General features: G+C 41.2%; 1 protein-coding gene across 1 annotated transcript in view; it reads left to right on the forward strand.

Moving 5' to 3' along the window:
* The first annotated feature begins 8,805 nt into the window (after positions 1-8,805).
* Positions 8,806-23,815, forward strand: part of PLD1 (phospholipase D1) — a 173,385-nt gene continuing 158,375 nt past the window's right edge. Inside the window, exon 1 of the mRNA XM_034438982.3 lies at positions 8,806-9,128. The gene's annotated coding sequence lies outside the window, so the exon portion shown is untranslated. The remainder of the gene's footprint in view (positions 9,129-23,815) is intronic.

The following is a 23,815-nucleotide window of genomic DNA, read 5'->3' on the forward strand; positions in this document are numbered from 1 at the left end:
GGGCAGAAGGCTGTCTTGATATTGTGTTTGTGGAGAATTTTGCTGATTTTATCTGTGGTGCCTTTGATGTAAAGGAGGAGGGCGATGTCGTTGTCCTGTTCTGTGTCTTGGTTCTTGGGGGGGCGTCTCCCTTTGGATTAGGTTGGTGATAGTGTTTCTTTGGAATCCATTAGAAATTAATACATTTGTGAGAGTGTGTAATTCAGTTTTCAGGTGGTCTTTGTCGGCTAGGCATTTGGTTCTGGAGATGAGAGTCTTGGCTACGGAGTTGATCCAGCTAGAAAACCAAGGAGTCTATGAAATACCATGCAAAATCTGCCCAGCCACATACATTGGACAAATTAATAAGAGAATAAATGCACGCATTGCAGAACACAAGAATGCAGTCAGAAAAGAAGAAAGAACTTCCTCCCTTTTCCAGCACCTTAAAGCAACAGGACATGAAATTGATTTTGAAGGAACCAAATTAATTTCCAAAACTGAACATCTCAACAAGAGAATAATTATGGAAGCCCTTGAAATAGAAAAACATCCCCATAACATGAATAAACGAGACAATACCTCCCGCCTACCAGACATCTGAAAACTAGCCCTTGTCAACAAACAAGTCCCAGCACCCACAGACAGAAAAATCTACACCCCAGAAGTACACACACCCCAAGACCTCCAGCCAAATCACATTCCAGCCAGCCACAAAAATGAAGCCCTGCCACCTGGTGGAGAAAAACCGACCATACACCCAAAGCCAAGCCAATAGACACAGACTGGGACTCCCAACCAATCAGAACGAAGAGGTGGGGCCATCCCAGCAAAGCAGACTACCAGCACCAGATTTGAAATAGTAATGGCAGTTGCTGCAGAAGATCTGTTGCATAAGCCTGATGATGGCAGATGAGATTCTGTCGAAACGTTGCCAAAGTGCTCTCAATCTTACACGGGAGAAGACCTGAATACACCAAGACTTGCATACCTGTACCCGTGAAAATCTCATTCACAAGTTTCTGGGCTTTTTGTATCCTGCTGAAAAGCAACAACTCTGTGCTGCAATTTGGGAGATATATATATATATCTTACTTCTTCGTAAGATTTATGTGTGTTTTTCCTCTAGCCATGTTTTTCCTACGTAACCAAAGTTTTTCTGCAGCCCTAGCTCAGTGGAATCACATCCACTCGATTCTGGGCTTTTTTTTCTTTCTGGCAGCCAGTTCTTGCTGACTGACACACACCATGAAGAGCTCGCACGGCCACAAACACGAAGCCAAACAACAACAACGCAGCTCACCAGCTCAAATCCCCCTGCAACTCAGACTAAGCTGAGCACAACCAAGCCCCCACCCAAACAGAACACACCCCCAGCCAATCAGAGCACAACCAACCCCCCATCCAATCAGAGCACAGCCAAGCCCCTAACCAATCAGAACACACCTCCACCCAATCAGAACACAGCCAAGTTCCCACCCAATCAGCTCACACCCCCACTAGCAGTTAAAAGGAAGAGACAGCTGCGATCTCACATTGCTCCTGGAAGCACGAAGCCGAGAACACCAGCCTGAAGATGACGAATGAGACTTCGTCGAAACGTCGCCAAGACACTTCCAATTTTACGTGGGAGAAGACCCGAATAACCAAAGACCTACATATATATATATATATATATATATATATATATATATATATATATAGAGAGAGAGAGAGAGAGAGAGAGAGAGAGAGAGAGAGAGAGAGATACATACACACACATACATGAACACATATGAATGAGATATGAGGATAATACAAAAGAGGGGATAATATATTAATATAAAAGCATAATAAAATTACCATAATATGGAGCCATAGAATTGCAATGGGATAGATGTTATGATTCAGTATTTAAGGAAGCTAACCATTTAACTGTTTCTGGTAAAGCGCGAGTGAGACAAATTGAATTTTGCACTGAAAAGCAGCTTCTTCATATAATGCACAGCTAAACTATGGAATTTGCCACCATTGGATATAAGTGTGTCCACCTTATTTTTTAATGACAGACAAAGCCAATTCACAGAGTAGAGGCCTCTAAATGGCAACTATTTCAGAACTGCTTCTTAACAGCAACAGTGAAGGTCACTGAGACATAGAAAACTAGAGAAGGCCAGCTTTTGTCTGATCCGTCAAGGCCCTTTTATGTTTTTCTTAGCCAATAGTGGACATTTATCACTGTTCCGTCATCCTTCTCTCCTTTCATGTTGTTCTCAAGGACTATCTTATAACATCTGAGGAACAATTAGCAGCCTTGCAGATCAGAGTTGATCCACACTATATTGCCGACTCTTTTTTTTTTAACATTTTGTTATTAAGTTATTAAGTATTATAAAATACAAAATACCAAAGTAACTAAAAGAGCAGTGAGGAGGGTGAGAAGAGGGAAAAGAGAAGTGAGGCAAGGTAAGGAAAAGAAAAGGAAAATAAGCATTGACTTCCAACTCCCTCTGTCGCAGTAGAATAAGGCCTTATTATCAAAACACAGCTTTTTGTTTTTCCATAATAATGTGAACAAGTCATTTCTATAAAGATCTATCAATCTGATCTATAAAACCCAAAGTCAACGTTACATTCTTTCTCACATCAAGCACGAAGTTCAGAAGCGGTTTCCATGTGGAAGCAAAAGTACTTATGTTCTTTTCTTTAATCAGAGTAGTCAGTTTTGCCACTTCAGCCAACTCCATCAACTTCTGCATCAGAAGGTATTGAAGTGCATTTCCGTTTTTGCGCATGCAATAGTCTTGCTGCTGTCAACATATATAGTAACCAAGTCCCAATTTTTTTTCTCCAGTTCTTTTTCCATTAGTCCCAAAGGGAAAAATTCTGGCTTTCTGTCCTTCCTGTCAATGACTATTTCAGCTTCAACCACAACAATACACCGTTCCAAACTCGATTGCGGAAAATATGACTTCAGTAACAGAGTGGTCAATGCCTGGAATGCACTACCTGACTCTGTAGTTTCTTCCCCAAACCCCCAAAACTTTAACCTTAAACTGTCCACTGTTGACCTCACCCCATTCCTAAGAGGTCTGTAAGGGGCGTGCATAAGTGCACCAGCGTGCCTACTGTCCCTGTCCTAATATTCCTTTTTTACTTCCTCTTTTCATGTATTCAAATTATGTTTATACTTTTACCTGTTATATTATATGTGCTTGACAAATAAACTTATGATTATGATTCATTTCTATCTTCATTTTCAGGGTTAGTTTCTCTTGTTTCTCTTCAGATCGCATAAATCTTTTGCCTTTTACTATTTTGCCGACTCTGAAAAGGGAGGACGCTAATTTAAATGAAGAAGAACACGCAAAGTTGGGTCTTCAATACCTCACTGTTGCTAACCACACAATAATTTCAGCTTTCAGACTTGACCATCAGGTTCAGCCCGGTAATAGAACAGGCCCATCTTCTCTGCCTGCTTCAGCAGCCTAAAGGAAAAGCTATAAAAACCATTAGCTTCACCTTAAATATGAGACTTTCTGAGTCGCTGGCTGAGATTAAAAACTGCTGAAGGGGACAGTTAAGAAACATTTCCTGGTCTTAGCTGCTGGTGGTAAGATCATGACTTAGCCTCAGTTTTTTGCAGAACTGGTTCAGTTGCTTGTGCTCAACATGTTTATAGCAGTGGTGAAATGTAAAATTTGTTACTACCGGTTCTGTGGGCATGGCTTGGTGGTGGTGGGGTGGTAATGTGACTGGGTGGGCATGGCCAACTTTTTTTTTTTTGTACTTTTAAAATCATTTTTTCAACAACCTTAAGAGTTTGCAGAAAAAATGCTTTTAGGAACCTCTGACGATCAGGCAACTCAGCTGGGATCACCAGAGGCTTTTAAAGGCATTTTTTTCCCTACAACCTACAAGGAAGAGGTTGTAGAAAAAATGCTTTTAAAAGCCTCTGACAATCCCAGCTGAGCCGCGCAATCATCAGAGCCTTTTTTGTTTTACTTTTAAAAGCATTTTTTCAGCCGAAGGGGTTGTAGAAAAAAAGCTTTTAAAAGTAAAAAAAAGAGATGATCGCATGGCTCAGCTGGGCATGGGGGGGCCCAGGGATCTTTGCTACCGGTTCTCCAAACCACCCGCCGCCATCGCTACCGGATTGGGCGATGCGGTCCGAACCAGGAGCATTTCATCCCTGGTTTACAGGCCTACACTCTGGTGCTTGCATCTCCTTCAAGCGTTATTATTTTGACAGGCCTACCTGCTGCACTGGGCAAATTTGTAAATTGTGATTGGGGTCATTACAACCATCTCTCTATTCTGGGAGAGTTGTTTAAATTTTCTGCCTGTAGCTGTTGTATTAGAGTTGCAACAGTTCATTTAGTGACCGTTCAAAGTTACAGCGGCACTGACTTATGGCCATTTTTCACACTTACGACCATTGCAGCATCCCCATGGTCATCTGATTTACATTCGGGTGCTTGGCAAACTAACTCACATTTATGATGGTCGCCGTGTCCCAGAGTTATATGATCCCCTTTTGCGACCTTCCGACAAGCAAAATCCATGGGCAAACCAGCTTCACTTAACAACCGTGTTACTCATTTAAGAACCACAATTTAACAAATGTGGAGAGAAAAGTAGTAAAAATGGGTCAAAGCCCACTTTAACAAATTTCTCACTTAGCAACATAAATTTTGGGCTCAATTGCGGTTGTAAGTTGAGGCCTACCTGTACTCCCAGTATGCTTTTAATTGTGTCTTCATTTCTTTTGTGATTTTGATTTGTATACTTGTGTGTGCGTGCGTCTTAGGCATTATGAATACTATTTCTTTAGCCGAAAGGATCTTTATTGTTTTGAACTATTCCCTCCCTTCAACCAATGGAAACCAAAGTTGCTAATAAAAATTGTAAACAAAATCACACTGCATTTAACGGCTTAAACTAGAATTTAAAAAGCAAAGAAAAAGAAGAAAGAATGCTGTAGTTTAAACCTATATGAGACTCATGTACTCTATATGTATATGCATGTGTATATGTGTATATATATGTGTATATGTGGAGACGCTGTGGCTCAGTGGCTAAGACGCTGAGCTTGTTGATCAGAAAGGTCGGCAGTTCGGCGGCTTGAATCCCTAGCGCCATGTAACAGAGTGAGCTCCCGTTACTTGTCTCAGCTTTTGCCAACCTAGCAGTTCGAAAAAATGCAAGTAGAAAAATAGGGACCACCTTTGGTGGGAAGGTAACAGCGTTCCGTGCACCTTCGGCATTTAGTCATGCCAGCCACATGACCACAGAGATGTCATCAGACAGCGCTGGCTCTTCAGCTTAGAACCGGAGATGAGCACTGCCCCCTAGAGTCGGGAACGACTAGCACATATGTGCGAGGGGAACCTTTACCTTATTTATGTATATGTATATGTATATGTATATGTATATGTATATGTATATGTAGTCCTCGACTTGCAAGAGTTCATTTAGTGACCATTCAAAATTACAATGGCACTGAAAAAGTGACTTATGACCGCTTTTCATACTTAAGACCATTGCAGCATCCCTTTGGTCACGTAATCAAAATTCAGATGCTTGACAACTGACTCCTATTTATGACAATTGCAGGGTCCCAGGGTCATGCGATCACCTTTTGTGACCTTCTGACAAGCAAAGTCAATGATTCACTTAACAACATTAACTTATTTAACATCTGCAATGATTCATGTAACAACTGTGTCAAGAAAGGTCATAAAAGGGGGAAAACTTGATTTAACAAATGTTCCTCTTAGCAACATAACTTTTGGGCTCAGTTGTGGCTGTAAGTCAAGGACTACCTGTATATATTTAAAGGAGATAGGCTATAAAGCCACTGTGCGTTTCCAGGAAGGACATCCCCCTTTCTCTTACTTAAAAAAAAACCTAATTTTTTTTATATTGTTGTTGGATTTCTTGGGAAAGTTTGGAGCATTTTGACTGCACTGTGCCTGGGAATTTACCAGCTGTAAAATTATGTGCAAATCAATGGCAACAGAAATCAGGAGGCTATCATCTATGAAGAATTGGTAGGAATTAAATAAGCAAAATGTGGGGATTAACATCTAAACTAAAATGCTGTTTAATTCTAGTTTATTTGATCAATGACTGTGTGTGGGGTTTGGTTGACTTCACGTATTATTTGAACACCACCTATTGTCATTTATCAAATAAACTAGAGTTAAGCATACCATGACTTATGCAAGTACATAGTGATGTGTGCCAGGTGGCATCTTAAAGATACACCCAATTATTAAACAAACATCTGTGTTGTAACGACTGTGCTCTCTGGAGTTCCTTTCTCCCTACTTATATCCCTTTCTTCTAAAGCTCTAGGTTGCAACCAGCCACCATTCTGATCTAAGAATCCTTGTTGGGCCCAAAAATGTTTTGGGAAATAAAGAGGCTGTTTCCATTCACTTTGTGTTGTGTGCTTTTTAAGATACTGCATTGCGAAAGGTATCTTCATCTCCATTCACTATTTCTCAATCCAATTTTCTCCATAGCATTGTTAATTGTAGGGAAACAGAGGAGAATCTAGAGGAGAATCTAGGCTACCTAGAACTCTGAGAAGAAGGGTTCATCTCTTTTAATAATATTTATTAGTTGGAAAAGATGCCACCAGGCTTCTAATTTTTTTTTTTTGCTTCAATCTCTAATAACAAAAGTAGGAACAAATCTAACCAGATAGATCTACAGTCTATTTGAACCAACCACAGCTCCTATTAACTTCATTGCCATGTCCCAGCAGGTTCTCTGCCAAGACGTGGACACAGATATGATGTAAAACAGTGGTGTTTTACAAAATTTTTCAAATTTTTTTACTATCGGTTCTGTGGGTGTGGCTTGGTGGGCGTGGCATGGCATGGCTTGGTGGGCGGGGCAAGGGAAGGATATTGTAAAATCTCCATTCCCACCACACTCCAGGGGAAGGTTACTGCAAAATCCCCATTTCCTCCCGATCAGCTGGGACTTGGGAGGCAGAGAATAGATGGGGGCGGGGCCAGTCAGAGTTGGTATATACCGGTTCTCCGAACTACTCAAAATTTCCGCTACTGGTTCTCCAAAACTGACCATTTTTCACAGTTACGACCTTTGCAGCATCTCCATGATCATGTGATCAAAATTCAGATGCTTGGCAACTGGTTGATATTTATGACCATTGCAGAGTCCCAAGGTCTTGTGATCCCCTTCTGCGACCTTCTGACAAGCAACGTCAATGGGGAAGCCAGATTAATTTAACAACCAGGTTACTAACTTACCAACTGAAGTGATTCACTTAACAAGGACCTTTTAAAAAAGGTCGTAAAATGGGGCAAAACTCACTTAATAAATATCTCACTTGACAACAGAAATGTTGGTCTCAATTGCGGTTGTAAGTCGAGGACTACCTGTATTACCTAAATCTAGCCCTGGGATTCCCTGGAAGTTCTCCTATTAGGGGAAACCAATCCAGAACCTGCTTAGAATAGAATAGAATTCTTTATTGGGCGAGTATGATAGGACACACAAGGAATTTGTCTTTGGTGCATAAGCTCTCACTGTACATAAAAGATATAAGTGATGAATTATGATCATAATCATCATAAATACATTCATCATGAATCATAAGATACAACGCTTAGTGATAGTCATAGGATACTAAATAAGCAATCAAAATCATACTAGGAAACTAAATAAAATAATATAATTGTAAAGAAACAAGCAACAAGGTTATAGTCGTAAGTAGAAAAGGAGATAGGTAATAGGAAGGATGAGAATAATAATAATAATACAGTCTTAGTAAATAGTTTGACAATGTTGTGGGAATTAGTTCTTTAGCAGAGTGATGGCATGCGGGGGGAAAAACTGTCCTTGTGTCTAGTTGTTCTGGCACGCAATGCTCTATAACGTCGTTTTGAGGGTAGAAGTTGAAACAATTTACGTTCAGGATGTGAGGCGTCTGTCAGTGATGAAATCCAAATATTTTTACTACTGGTTCTGTAGGCGTGGCTTTGTAGGCATGGCAGAGGAAGTATACTGCAAAATCTCCATTCCCTCCCCACTCGAGAAAGGATCCTGCAAAATCCCCATTCCCTCCTCACTCCAGGGGAAGGATACTGCAAAATCTCCATTCCCACCTCACTCCAGAAGGATACTGCAAAATCCCCATTCCCTCCCCACTCCTGGGGGAAGGATATTGCAAAATCTCCCTTCCCACCCCGCTCTGGGGCCAGCCAGAGGTGGCATTTGCCGGTTCTCCGAACTACTCAAAATTTCCGCTACCGGTTCTCCTAACTACTCAAAATTTCCGCTACCGGTTCTCCAGAACCTGTCAGAACCTGCTGGATTTCACCCCTGGCATCTGTAGATATTTTCACATAGCACTTGAATTGAATTTTCACATAGCGCTTGAATTGAGTTAGGGGCTGCCAGTCGTTAAGACAATTTACCAAATGAAATCTCAGGTGGGCAAAGAAATCCTGCTGGGTGACAAGGACAGTACTTGGCAACTTGGGTGCTGATGCCAACCCTTGCTTAAACCACCCCACTGGAGGAAGCTCCTGCATAAATCTCCCTAGGAGCCAGCTGTCCTTCCTCAAGCCAGCGCTCCCGCAGCTGGAGAGAAGGCACAATGGCCTTGCGTTGTTTTGCTCCAAAAAGGCAATTTGTTGTTGTTGTTGTTGTTGTTTTAAAAAGAACTTCTCCACAACAAGAAACAAAGTGCTGTTATAATAAGAGTGCAGCCTCTCCAACCTCCCACTCCCCCACTCCCCTCACACCCCAGTCCAAACTGAAACAACTGCTTTAGGGTTGTTGTTGTTGTTTTTTTAAAAAATATTATTTTTATTTTGCTGGAAAATCCAGAGAAGGCGCAAGATAGCAGGTGTGCTGGGAGAGGTGCAATCTTCGGGGCGTCGTCCCGGGAGCTCCCACACGCCCACGCAGGGCCTCTCAGGTTCCCCCACTCCCCCCACCCCAGCCCCACCGTGCGAATTCCCCCGGGCGGGAGTGTGTTCAAATCCGTCCACGCCTTCCCGGCCGGGCCTCCCCGCCCCTGCAGGAGTTTTTGCAGCAGGAACTCTCCGCCGGATGGCATCGCTGCGGCTTCTCTCCCCACGGGTGCCGGCCACGCTCCGCTTGCAGCCGCCTTCAGTCAGATCCAGGTAATCTTGGCGTCTTTTTGAAAAAGCACGTCTGTACGCGTGTGCGGATAGTTCTGGCGATCCGCATTGTGGGGACATATTACACGTATCAGGAGTCGCGTGAAACTTTCCTGGGGGGGGGGGGGAGAGATTTTTTTCCCCTCCTCTTCCTTTCTCTTTTCCTTCTGCCCCAAAGTACAGTACCAATATTTTTTTCTTTTTTTCTTTTTTTCTTTCTTTTGGTTTTAAATGTTTTATTATTAAGAAATTATAGTAATACAATTTTTGTCCATCCGGTTACATAGTGTAGAAAAAGGAAATAAATAAAAATATAAATGTTTGTACATATAGATAATCTTTGCTACTCTGGTTTCTCTTCAGATCGTATAAACCTTTCGCCTTTTTTACCAATATATTTTTCAAAAGTGTCATAAATATATATATATATTTCTCCTTTTGGGGGACGGGTCATCTGAAATGGCATACCGTGAATAGTAAACATTGCCTTCTAGAGCCTTATAATTTTGACTGGTCTCTCGATTTTTTTCCTCTTAAATTTTTGGATCATGGTCAAGACGGACACCGTTTAAAATTCACCTTCTCGCTGTGCTAAAAACTGGTGATCCTCGAAAAAGCAGAACCATTAAAATTTGCACGAATTCCTGTTACTGCCACCGCTGTCATACCAGGAAGTTTTTTCCACCCCTTGCAGTTCTGTTATAATATTGATAGGCATGCAAATCTGCACCTAAGTGAACATTCAAAAATACAGAGCAGTTTTCAGTTTTGGAGAGCATCTTAGAATGGAGCAGCTGACATTTTTTTAAAAAAAATTATTTAAAGGCTCTCCCATCCAAATACTTTGTCTTGGTGCATTGAGCTTCATTTGATTACTGGATTAGACTATGATCTAGGTTTGCAGAATTCATTAAACCATCAACTGAACAAATAGAGTGGATATACATAACTCTCTTAAGTCTTTAAAATCCTAGCCAAGATTAAAATAAAGGAAGCTTAATACATTGTATGAATACAGACACACACACACACACATACACACACAAATATTAAGGCTTTGCACTTTATGTCACACTTAATATGCCCTGAAGATATGTGAGTGCAGTCTTGAAGTTTTTGAGAACAGAATGGGAACACATGTCCTTTTGAAATTCTTTACCAAATTTATAAAGTAGAAGAATTGGAAGGGAAAAAATTCCAAGGAGAAATTCTTCAAGAATTTCTTAAGAACAGAAATTATCCTTTTTTTCAACACTAACCATTCTACTGGAAAGGACTGATGGGAGAGGTTTCCTCTTGATGTCTTCCCTGGGATTTATTAAAAATGTGGGGAAGAGTATTTTGGAAAAAAAAGTACAGGTAATCCTCGTTTAGCTACTACAATTGGGACTGCCAACTTGGTTATTAACTGAAGGCGTCTATAAATGAAAAAGTGATTGTGTTTATGATCTTACTTCAGCTTTCCTTTGCTTTACAGACCTGGGATAGTTGTAAATGTGAGAATTGGCTTTAAGGTTGCTTTTTGATCACCGTTGTAACTATAAACGGTCACTAAATAAGGCAGTCACAAAACAAGCAACTGAAGAACTGGCTGATCAAAACACAGAAAACTTCCTGACATGCAGGAATATAGGTTTCGCTCAGGAGAATTTCCTTTGAAACTCTCTTCTTTTTTAAAAAATCTAATTCAAGGTATCTTTTATCAAGATTGAATGAAAACTGCTAGGGAAAACAAAATACAGAAAGATTTGTTTCTCGGTGTTATTTGAGACTCTGTTGCTTGTGTCCATAAAATAGTGAAAGGGATTTTATAGATGCATGCATACCATAAATGGCGAATGGATTTTGTCAGTCGCAATGGAGGCCTGAGGCTTATTTGATCCTGAAAATATTATGGCACTTGTGTGAGGATTACTCAAAAGGAACAAGTAAATCAGAGCATTACAGAATATTAGTTATGCACACAAGGATTCATGCACTGAGCCATTAGTTGTTTAATTGTAATTGACTGGTTTATCATAGCACTCCAAGCCAAAACTTTCTCCCTTTGTGAGGGAGTGGGGTGGTTTTATAATGTGGCACATCAATAAATAATGAATAAAACCAAACAACCACAGAGTACTTTGTGATCTGCAAACTCAGTCATAGAAAACTGTTTTATTTTCTCAATGTTGATTAGATCAGTCTTCTACAATATACGTTTTTTGGATTGCAGACAATACCCCTAATCCCCATACACTTCAGTCACAATGGAGGTGATGAAGATAGTGGCCCATCTTATCTCACCATTGCCAAATTGGAGACATTGCCACATTGACCACCAGTAAATCCCAAGAGATTTGATGTGATTTCCCAGATCAATACACAATTTGCCACTCACGCTTTTGTTGAATCACGTAGTAGTGTAATGGAGGTTGAATTCTAATGATTTTAGGCACACATTCATGTCAATTTCTTGGCAATGATATTGAAGTAGCTTGCTACTCTCTAGAATTTTTTTTCAATTTCCAAGTGTAGGTTACAATCTTGGTATTTCTGTTTATCAGTGCCAACTGGATATAAAGTTCCTTGGCTTTCTTGAGTTCAGTTAAAGAAGGGTGGTGCCTCCTGCAGTTTAATGTTTATTAGAGTGTTTCTAAGCTTGATATAAATTCTGCAAAAGTAGTTAATATGTGTGTTTTAAGTAATTTAGGAGAGGGGGAAGAGAGATTTGATCAGGTAAGAAGTTATAAAATGTGAATCCTTTTAGAGGGTACAGTACAGGGGTGGGTTGCCCCTGGTTCGGACCAGTTCTATAGAACCGGTAGTAAAACCGGAGGGAGGCTCCGCCCACCCACCCCGATGTCATCAAAATGCTTCTGCGCATGCGCAAAAGAGCACATGCGCTCGCTTTGCTCGCGCGTGCAGCCCCATTACAAGCCGATAGTAAAGGTAAGTAGAACCCATCCCTGGTACAGGACATGAGCTGTTGGTCGCAATGGCCCTTTGTGTGGGACATTTTTGCTATGGGGAGAGTGTTACAATGTGCTAGAGTTAGTGCCTTTTGAAATTTAGAAACAGTTATGTAATATAAGTATCTCATTGGTCGGTGAAGGTGGAGGGGCGGCTGATTGCTCTAGACCAGAGATGTCAAACTGGCGGCCCGCAGGTGTGGCTTGCAGTGTCACGTGCAAGCCACGCCTACCCCAGCTCGAAGGCAAAGAACGTTGCAATACGTCACGTGACATCAATGTGATGTGGCGAGTTTGACACCCGTGCTCTAGAGGGACATTCTCGGATAGAACAGAGAAGTCAAACTATCAAAAGGCTAAGGGAGGGAGTGGTCTGTCATATAAAGAGGCGTGCCCATGTTTAAATAACTAGCATTATATGGATAGTGTTTTTCTGTGCCTTGGATAAACATTTAGGCCGGAATGAGAGTCCTATAAAGATAAATCAATAAATTTACTTTAGCCAGTTTTACAGCATTAGACTTCAGCTCTCATAATCCTTGCCATACTCAACATAGATTGTGGGAGTTGAAGTCTAAACTCCTGCAGGACTTAATGTGCTATCAAGAAAATTATCATTGGTCAGTTGTACGACAAAATATGGATGGGATTTGAGTATGTAAAATCCCTTATTTCTGTTATCCTCACATATGTCTAAGGTAAAGATAAAGGTTCCCCTCGCACATATGTGCTAGTCATTCCCGACTCTAGTGCTCATCTCCGTTTCAAAGCCGAAGAGCCAGCACTGTCCAAAGACATCTCCGTGGTCATGTGGCTGGCATGACTAAACGCCAAAGGTGCACGGAACACTGTTAACCTTCCCACCAAAGGTGGTCCCTATTTTTCTACTTGCATTTTTTATGTGCTTTGGAACTGCTAGGTTGGCACAAGCTGGGACAAGTAACAGGAGCTCACCCTGCTACGCAGCGCTAGGGATTCGAACTGCTGACCTTTTGATCAACAAGCTCAGCGTCTTAGCCACTGAGCTACCACATCCCCTATCCTAGGCTTAATCTAAATTAGTAGTTAGTTTGCTGCTGAAGCCAGCATAGGTGGAGATCTGTCCACTTTAGGAAGCTCCATAGACTCTGCAGACTGCAATTGCACTGTCACAAACTTTGTTGCCACTGTGTGACTTATATTTTGTTAGAGATAGAGCACTAGTAGAGTGTTTGACCCAGGGATTTGAAGGACTATTTCGTGATGAAATAATGCCATCAGTTGCCATGGCTTCAGGCTTCCTTCCAAAGTTGCCTACAGTTGGTCCTTGACTTAAAAGCATTTGTTAACAACTGTTCAAAGTTATGACGGTGCTGAAAAAAATTAATTATGACCAGTCCTCACACTTATGACCACTGCAGCATCCCCATGGTCACATGATCAATATTCAATACTTGGCAACTGTAAAAAAACGTATTATGATGGTTGCAGCGTCCTGGGGTGGTTTGATCACCATTTAACAACCTTTCCCAGGGGTTACTTCTGACAAGTAAAGTCAATGAGGGAAACTGGATTTACTTAATGACTGTGGCAAAAAGATTGTAAAAATTGGATATGACCCGCTTAATCACCACATCACTTAGTGACAGAAATTCTGGTCCCAATTGTTTTGTCATTAACATTTTTATTGAGTTATGAAGTATTATAAAATACAAAATACAAAGTAAATAGAAAAGCAGGGGGGAAGGGGGAAAGAGAAGTGAGAAAAAATAGAGTGGGGGAAGAAAAAGAAGCATTGACTTCCCACTTTCTCTGTTACAGTAAAATAAGGCATAAACATCAATTCACAACTCTTTTTTTTTGCTTTTTCATAATAATATGAACAAGCCATTTCTATAAAGATCTATCAGTCTAATCCAGAGGTCTTCAAACTTGGCAGCTTTAAGACTTGTGGACTTCAACTCCCAGAATTAGGAGAATTCTGGGAGTTGAAGTCCACAAGTCTTAAAGCTGCCAAGTTTGGGGACCCCTGGTCTAATTGGTAAAGCCCATTCTGGTCCCAATTGTGATGGTAAGTCAAGGACTATCTGTAATATAGGGATGCCTGGATATTTTAGGGCTAGAAAGCATCAGTTCTCTTAAACTTCCTGCCGAAAATAAGATTAGCAAAACTTTGAGGCCAAATGACGTTAGCCACAGCAGGAACAAGAGAGAGAAAAATAAGGGAGAAATGAAAAATCTGATTATATACCCACCCACTGCTAACTAGCTTCTCATGCCTAAATGCATAAAAATCTGTTAGACGAGAGCAAGAACTTTTGATAATGAGGACATAATATGGAAGTCTTCAATTTTATTGGTCTTATTTTGCTTACCTGCACACTTGCAAGGGCTTAGAAAAACACAAAGCAGTTATAATCACAATATCCAGTAACATAACACACATATAGACTCCTAGAAGTATGGGTTTGGTCACCACACTATAAAAAAACATGTTGAGACTCTAGAAAGAGTGCAGAGAAGAGCAACAAAGATGATTAGGGCACTGGAGACTAAAACATATGAAGAACGGTTACAGGAACTGGGAATGGCTAGTCTAGTGAAGAGAAGGACCAGGGGAGACATGATAGCAGTCTTCCAATATTTGAGGGGCTTCCAATATTTGAAGGTGGGGGGGATCAATCTATTTTCCAAAGCACCCGAAGACCAGACAAGGTATAATGGATGGAAACTCATCAAAAAGAGATTCAACTTAGAAATAAGGAGAAATTTTACGACAGTGAGAACAATCAAGCAATGGAACAGAAGTTGCCTTCAGAAGTTGTGGGTGCTTCATCAATGAAGCTTTCAAGAAGAGACTGGACAGCCATCTGTCAGAAATGGTATAGGTTAGAGATGGTTAACCTTTTCCAGACCGAGTGCCCAAAGCACGCATCCAAACCCCCAAAATGCAATGCATGTGGCCGCCGCGCATGTGCCCCGCCCCCTACTCTGTTATTCTAATTCTAAGTTCTTCATGAAAAGGTTTGTTTAAACCCTTTCCTAAATTGTAAAGGAGGGAACCAGGTTTAAATCCATGGGCAATTTATTCTACAATACAGGTAGTCCTTGACTTACAGCCATTCATTTAGTGACCAAAAAAAGTCTTATAATTGTTTTTTTACACTTACGACCATTGTAGCATCCCTCTGGTCATGTGATCAAAATTCGGACACTTGGCAACTGACTCCTATTTATGACAGTTACAGTGTCCCGGGATCATGTGATTCTCTTTTGTGACCTTCTGACAAGCAAAGTCAATGGGGAAGCCAGATTCCCTTAACACCTGCGTTACTAACTTAACAACTGCAGTGATTCACTTAACAACGATGGCAAGAAAAGTTATCAAATGGGCTAAACTCACTTAACAAAGTTGTCTATTTTGGGCTTGGCCAATTGTCGGAGATTGAGGACTATCTGTAATATAGAGCATGCCACAGATGAAGGCTGCATTCTTTATCTGGGTGAAATGTTCTTGATAGGAAAATTTTTATCAAATGAGGACTTCTTTGTTTTTTAATTTATTTTATTGACTTTGCAACATTGTGTAAATATGCACTCCTCTGTACATTTCGGGCACACCCTATCATTAGAATGGTGGTTAGTGGGAGAAAACCACTGACTTTTGCAATGCACACATATGATGTTACAGTTAGATATTACATGTGTTTCTTATGCATCACGTGTGATATGACAGTTAGAACGAAACAACCTTATTTTTGTACAGTTTCCAGAGGCCTTGCTGGTTTCATTAATTTCCATGAAATGTGCACTAATGTACCATTTCTTGGAGTTTTGTGTCTGAATTTAAACATCTAGCCAGCTGCTTTGGAAATCAAATTTGTATGTTGAAAAAAAATGCTCATTTTCCTTCCTTCAGGTCAGATTTTACCTGAACAAGTTAAAAATCAGTATTTTTAATACTGATTAAAAATAAGCTGGGAAGTAGTTTTCCTTCCTTCCTTCCTTCCTTCCTTCCTTCCTTCCTTCCTTCCTTCCTTCCTTCCTCCGTCCCTCCCACCCTCCTTCCCTTCCCTTCCCTTCCCTTCCCTATCCATCCATCCATACTTTTTGTGAAATTATGAATATCTGTTACCTTGTGAAAGATCAGAAAACCTGTTCCACTATATCTCATCTAAAAGAGAATAAAGGGTCTTGGTGCTCTCTGAGCATGGTTGTTTTCTTGCAGATGTCTGTTTCATTACCCAGACTAGGTAGCATCATCAGTGCTAGTGACTAATGCTAGCACTAATGAAGTTACCTAGTTTGGATAATGAAACAAGCAAGCTCAGAGAGCACCAGGGACCCCTCATTTCAACCCTGAGGTAAAAATATTCTCTTTTATAGAAGAGAATAAGCACTTACTGTACCTATCTTGAGGGACATTGGATTTTCGGACCCTTTCCATTCAGTTGGGGTGGAAAATCCAAAGTATTAGAGTCAAAAGATTACAGATGATTACTGGTCTCCTCCCCTACCTAACTGACATATAAACTTGGCTTTTGCATGCCATAGGTTATGAATGTACACTAAGACTATGCAGCAATTTAGATTTATTTATTGATTGATTGATTCGATTTATATGCCGCCCTTCTCCGGAGACTCAGGGCAGCTTACAATGCATTAAGCAATAGCCTTCATACTTTTGTATATACTTGCTTAGTAGGGCTTTCAGCTCCCCCTAAGCGGTGTTCTTTTTTATACAAAGTCAGCTTATTGCCCCCACAATCTGGGTCCTCATTTTACCTACCTCGGAAGGATGGAAGGCTGAGTCAACCTTGAGCCTGGTGAGATTTGAACTCGCAGTAATTGCAGGCAGCTGGCAGCTAAGTGCTACTTAACAGGACTTTTAGTCCGCTGTACCACCAAGGCTCTTGTAAATTTTAGATTCAAAGACAAAAGAGTGCTTTGGAGCATATCAGAAAAATGTGTCTGCATTTTTCACAGGGTCCTATAGCTGCCTGCCATAGGATCCTGGGAAAAGAAGTGGCTGCTTTAAGTAATTGCAAACAGGTGCTACTTTCCTGCTACTGGACGCTCCAAAACAACTTTTCACCTTCAGATTTGAAACTCTGCCCAATCCTAATATGCAAATATCCTTAAATGTTTCATCTGTTCCTTCCATTCCATTCCATCATCAGTTTCAGAGCCAAGAAGGGCTCTGAACTTAAGCTTTTATTTTCTAGGCGGGACACAGAAAATGTATCAGTTGTTAATAAATAAAAACATCTATTCAAATCCATTTAGATGAGGCTTGACTATAGTTTCTTGTCATTTCTCACTTTACTCGTAGTTAGAATTTTTATAGTAATTGACATTTACCAGGCCCTTCATACAAGCCAAGGGGTTGAGATATAGGTAAAATAAAGGAGGTGAGATTTACAGCCACAGATAAATTAACTCGGAAGTTAATTTGTTTATTTGATAAAGTTAATATTTACTTACATTTCTCTTTTGTTCTAAAAGGTGCTGAATCAAATATTTATAAATGATACAGAAGAAGGCACAAAAAGACCTGAGTTTGTATTTCCACAGATGATAAGACCTGTGGTCTACTTGTGGAGGTTAATCTAAGGCTTACAGCAGAGTAGGTCATGGTAGACAGATTCAGGGGTTCCCAACCTATGGACCGTGGTCCACTACCAGACCATGGCCTGTTGGCCACCGGGCCACGTGAGTGACCTGCCAGTGTGCATATGTGCATGCACACACATCCTGCCACTCATGGCATTGTTGCTCTGAGTGCCGTGCAGCCGCTACTCACTCCACAGGCGCCACATGGCCGCTACCATCACTACAGGCACTGTGCATGTGCTACTGTCACCGTGGGCGTTATCGTTGCCGTACATGCACTCATAGCCCCATTCACACTTGTGCATGCGCGCATCCTCCCCCCTCTGGCCAGCCAGCCCTGAAAGGTTGGGGAACTCTAGATTAGAGACAGGTCCAGGGGTGAAATCTAAAATTTGTTACTACCGGTTCTGTGGGCGTGGCTTAGTGTATGGGGGGTAATGTGACTGGGTGGGCGTGGCCAACTTTTTTTTTTAAACTTTTAAAAGCATTTTTTCTACAACCTTAAGAGGTTGCAGAAAAAAATGCTTTTAAAAGCCTCTGACGATCCCAGCTGAGCTGCTCGATCATCAGAGGCTTTTTTTTTTTTACTTTTAAAAGCATTTTTTCGGCCGAAGAGGTGTAGAAAAAATGCTTTTAAAAGTAAAAAAACCAGCCTCTGATGATTGCGTGCCTCAGCTGAGCATGGGGGGGTGGGGTGGGCGTAGGGATTTTTGTTACCGGTTCTCCGAACCACCTGCCACCATCGCTAATGGATTGGGCGATCCGGTCCGAACCGGGAGCATTTCACCCCTGGACAGGTCCCTCCCTTAAGAAGGTAATAGTACAATCAATAGATCTAGACGAGATGGGTAGCACATAAATCAAATCAATGAAAGAAAGACATAGAGGCAAGAAACAGAAAAGAACGCAAGAGTAGATAGGGGAAGAGTATGCAATTATTCCACAATTAATTACAAAAAGAAAACCGTTTTGAAAACTGTAGCTTAATTTGAATCTGGATATAAAATGGGTTTAATCTTAGGACACGTTTTAAACATTTATTCTGGACATACTGTGTTTCCCCGAAAATAAGACCCTGTCTTATATTTTTTTGAACCTTGAAATAAGCGCTTGGCCTTATTGCCATGCGCTCAAAAGCCCGATTGGGCTTATTATCAGGGGATGTCTTATTTTGGGGGAAACATGGTACAGACATTCTGTATGACTTTTTGGCTCAACATCAAATGTCTCATGAGTAGGAAAGAATAAATCCTCTAGATGGCAGACAATACCAAGGATGGGTAAATATCTACATTCTTTTTTCATTCTCATGAAAATTCACCCAGTCTTCCCTAGTCCCTTCATAATATTCCCCAAGGAATGCTATTTATGGATTTAGGAAATCAGCATTCTTAGGAACAGCCTGAAGTGATTTCCATATGTTTTGTTCTGCGCATGATATGTGACACAATTTGCAACCTGACCCTCTGAATGGCAGTAGGTTGAAGAAACCAAGGTCAAAACGTAAGGTTTGAGTCCAGTGACTTTCTCCACATGGTTTGTTAGGTAGATTGCTTATAAGCATAATGATCAAGTTCTTCATTGTGGTTTCTCTGACCCACTTTTGAACTTTCATCCGCAGAAGGAACTTCAAATCAGTAATCGGTTTCAGCTATGTTTATAGGTGGATGACAGGGTGTTTTTCTTTTTGAGAGTTAACCATTCCTTAAAGATGTCAATATTTCGATCACTTTGGGATATTAGGAGGAAGGATTTGAAGAATTCTCTTTTCTCCCACTTAAGAATACAGTACGTGTTCCTGCATTAATAGCAAATCTGCTTTGCAAAACTCCAAGTGGCCTTATTCTCTAGGCAAGAGAATTACAGTACACCTCCGTTATTGCCATCTGTTGGTGATCCATATTTTTACACACCAGATCTATTACCACTACCTAGCTAATCCCTAACATGTTTTAGTTGATGTTACCTTATGGCAGGTGTGTCAAACTTGATTTCATTGAGGGCCACATCAGAGTTGGGTTTGACCTTGGTGGGCCGGGGGTGGGCATGGCTGGAGTGGGCGTGGCCAGGGTGGGCATGGCCAGCTCGACGTCACTCATCGAGGCTCCGTTTTCGGAGACAGTCTCCTGCAGCCCTCTGCCAGTGAAGTGAGGTGCCCGTTTTCACTGGCAGAGGGCTGCAGGAGGTCGTTGGGGCTGAAAATGCGGCCCTCCCGAGCTCCATTTTGGCTAGCAGAGGCACCACAAGCCGGTCCTTCACTGTTTCCAGGGTGGCCACGTGGGCCAATCTAAGCACCCCGCAGGCTGGATCTGGCCCGTGGGCCTTGAGTTTGACACCCCTGCCTTATGGTATTATTTAAACATTTTTAATATGATTGCAACACATAGTTGCAGGGTGATTTCACAGGGAATCACCCATCTTCATTTTATGGGGAAGATGGACACATCTGGAATATTGAGAGTATGTGATGGATATTCTAGGAAAATGGGAACCAGAAGACAAAACACCCCATCTTAAACATTCAGGATGCTCACTACCATCTTACGTTTTTCTCTGTTTTGGGGGGAACCGATAGGAATTCTTCCAAAGAAAACACTCAACTGTAGCCATTCACCATTTTATACACAGTATTCTAAAACCATTTTGGTGTCTATATAAGGCTGGGAGATATGTTGAAATAAAGATCAGGCTGGCATTTTGCTCTCTAGCAACCAATGTTCTCATTTTAAAAAATCATTATTTTTTTAAAAAAAACTAACATTCAGATAAGCTGGGGACTTTGATGAACACAAAGAAACATGTTGGTAAATGCGTTTTGAATTCTGAGCATTTGGCTTGGTGTATTGTGCGAGTCCAAACACTTGTGATTTGCCTAGCAAACGTATTTAAGCAAACCATGGCTGCCTGAGCTAGGACAAACTAGTCTGGAAAGAGGAAGGAACAGAAGAGAGGGAACACAGACGAAGAGAAGCTGGGTGGAAAATAAGTGAAACGTAGATCTCACTCTGTTCAACTGGGAATTTGAAGTGTTTGCTGCTCACTTCATTTAGCACTTCACTTGATGTTCATCACTCTGGTGGATCTCCAGTCTGTTAGAAATCCATATTCTTTTTCTCTCATTTGCTTTGCTTCTCAAATTATAAATAAACCCTATATTACAAAACCAGTAGAAATGATAATGTTAGATCTAGGAAGGTTTTCACGGTTTATTGCTAATCAGTCATACAGATAAGAACCGACTTGCCTGATATTCCCACTTCACTTCTGCTAACAACGCTTATGAAACATATCATCCAGAACTAGTATCCAAAGCCCAGAACTTGTGTTTGGGTAACTCTGGCTCATAAAACCCTCTATGGATTGTGAATCCCCCAACCCAGCCCATGCACTAAAACATATTTAGAATAGAGTTCCCCAACCGTTCTGGATTGGTGGTCTGGGGGGTGGGTGGAGTGGAAGAGGACATGGTTTTGTGGGAGGGGCAGGTGCACGTGGACCCATTGCAACATTCGCACAAGTGGCACCGCGAGTGCTTGTGTGACTGAGGCAACAAACACCCACGACACTCCCATGAGTTAGGACTGCAATCCCCCGTGACGCTGGTGCAAGTGGGGCAGTGCACGCACGCACCAGCCAGCCACTCACATGGCCTGGTTGTGAATAGGCCACGGACCGGTAGTGGGCCGTGGCCCACAGGTTGGGGACCCCGGTTTAGAAAGTTGTAAACAGCTTCGCTCCCTTGTGCAATTTTACATGCAGAGGCCCAAGCAAAAAAAAGCAGTAAGCCAGTCTGATCAACCAGTTTTTAAAAGCTAGTGCAACATGCTATTTGTGCCCGTACAGTAAGAGTGGAAAAGAAAAGGTAATGTTTGCAATAAGCAATAGTGCATCTCTTGCTAGCAAAGGAAACCATGGTGAATGAGTTCATCAGCTCAATGAGCTGTTGATGGACAGTATCAAAGCAAGTGTTTTTCCTCCTTAGTAAAAAGTAGTCTCTTTCTAGTCAAGCTTGACTCTTGCTGATTATTGACTCCTTGGAAATCCATGTAATTTTAAGGGCAGGTGCCCAGCCGATAAGGATTCAACAGATGATTGGGGATACAGACAAACCTCCAGGCTCCTGCATTATCAGTAAAGAGACCTGCCACCTGGGCAGTTCAAGCGGAAGCTGTTAAAAATAAATTATATAAAGCTCTCCCCTGCTGCCCTAGGAGGTAACTTGTTTCTGATGGAAAATAATTTGGTTCCTGAAATTCTTGCACTCGGTATCTCTTCCCAGTTCTTATTAAGAAGATCATGCTGTTCATGTCTCAGATTTCTGTTTGAATCAGCTGTTTGCAGCCCATATATAGTTTTTTTGGTAATTGATACAGAAGTTATTTTTCCCCCTCTTCTTTTTAACTTCCTAATCTATCTGATGATAGTGGCATTGGTGCAGTGAACATGAATTTGGGCAAACTCTGGTAGAGTGGAGTGGAGAGTGGAGGACGGGGGGTGAGTGGGGTGCTGGTGTGTTACGGTCCATGGGTCTGCAAAGAGTTGGACATGACTTAACAAAAGCCAGCCTAAAAATTTCCTTGTTTTCTCCTGTCCAAGATATAATATGATCAAATTCTTGTTAGGGTGTTTTTTTTTTTTTAATGGAGCCAAAATAAACTACCATATTTTGGGGAGTATAAGGCGCACCTACCTTTTTTTGGTGAGGAAAAGAAGAAAAAGAAATTTGCCTCTGCCTCTGAGCAATTTTGCCTCATTGCAGCAAACAGCCTGCTTTGCTTTCATTTTTGTTTTCAGCATAGCTTGATTAGCACAAGGAAAAAAAAATCTGCTCCAGCAATTTACCTCTTTGCAGCAAGCAGCAGAGCCCTGTGCAAAACAGCTGAGAGCAAATCAGCTGAGAGTTGGAGGCCGATCCAATCAACTTGTGCTAATTAGCCTGTGCTGAAGCTGAAAGGAGCTGTTTTTTCTTGATGTTTGCTTGCAAGGAGGTAACTGCTGCGAGGCAGAGGCCAAAGGGTGGGGGCCAGTGGGTGGGTGTGGCTACATTCAGTGTATAAGACGCACCTAAATTTTCACCCCCTTTTAGGGGGGAAAAGGTGCGTCTTATACTCCAAAAAATACGATAATTGCTTCCTTTTTTGATTTTTTTTTTTTTATTAAGCCAGATATGGAATGGGTGAAGTGCAACTTTTACCCTCTGGGTTAAATTGAGAGGATAATCATAGCAATAGGGCTTAGACATATATACCATTCCATAGACTAAGCGGTTTACAGAGTCAGCATATTGCCCCCAATAATCTGGCTCCTCATTTTACCCACCTCGGAAGGATGGAAGGATGATCCGCTCAGGATCGAACTCCAGGCTGTGGGCAGAATTAGCCTGCAATACTGCATTCCAACCACTGCGCCACCACGGCTCTTAATTTCTTTTCTTTTTTTTTTTATTGCAAAAGTTTTACAATTACATTTTCACCCCTTTTTCCGCCCCCCACCTCCCCCCCCAAACTTCCCAACCTCCCTAACCCTCCCTAACCCTCCCCTCCCCCCAGACTTCCCTATAATATACTCATAACTCGTAAAAAAAAGACACACACACACACAAAAAAACCCCCCTTAATATAACACTTATGTGTAAACTTGAACCCCTCCCTCCCCTGTATAATTTTTCTTTTTACCTCATTACATTAAAATATTTCTAAAACATTATTTTCAAATAAAAGCTATTTGATACTTTCTAGTTTGATATTTGTTCTGAACATATTCTATCCATCTTTTCCATTCCCATTCATAAGTCTCTTGTGAGCAATCTTTTAAGTATGCTGAAATCTTCGCCATCTCTGCAAAACTGGCCATCTTCAAAGTCCATTCTTCGATAGTGGGCAAAGCTTCATTTTTCCAGTATTTACCTATCAACAATCTTGCTGCTGTTATCATATACAATATCAATTTTGTTTCACCCGATGTAAAACCCTTAACTATACCCAATAAAAACAATTGTGGAGAGAATTGAATTTTTTTCTTCAAAACATTCTTCATGACCCACCAAATTTTTATCCAAAAAGCCTTAACTTTCCTACAGGTCCACCAAACATGATAATACGTAGCATCCAAACATTCGCATCTCCAACATTTTGGCTGAACATTAGG

This window comes from Pantherophis guttatus, chromosome 6 (assembly GCF_059756535.1).
Source record: "Pantherophis guttatus breed Tessera chromosome 6, ASM5975653v1, whole genome shotgun sequence".
Classification (NCBI taxonomy): domain Eukaryota; kingdom Metazoa; phylum Chordata; class Lepidosauria; order Squamata; family Colubridae; genus Pantherophis; species Pantherophis guttatus.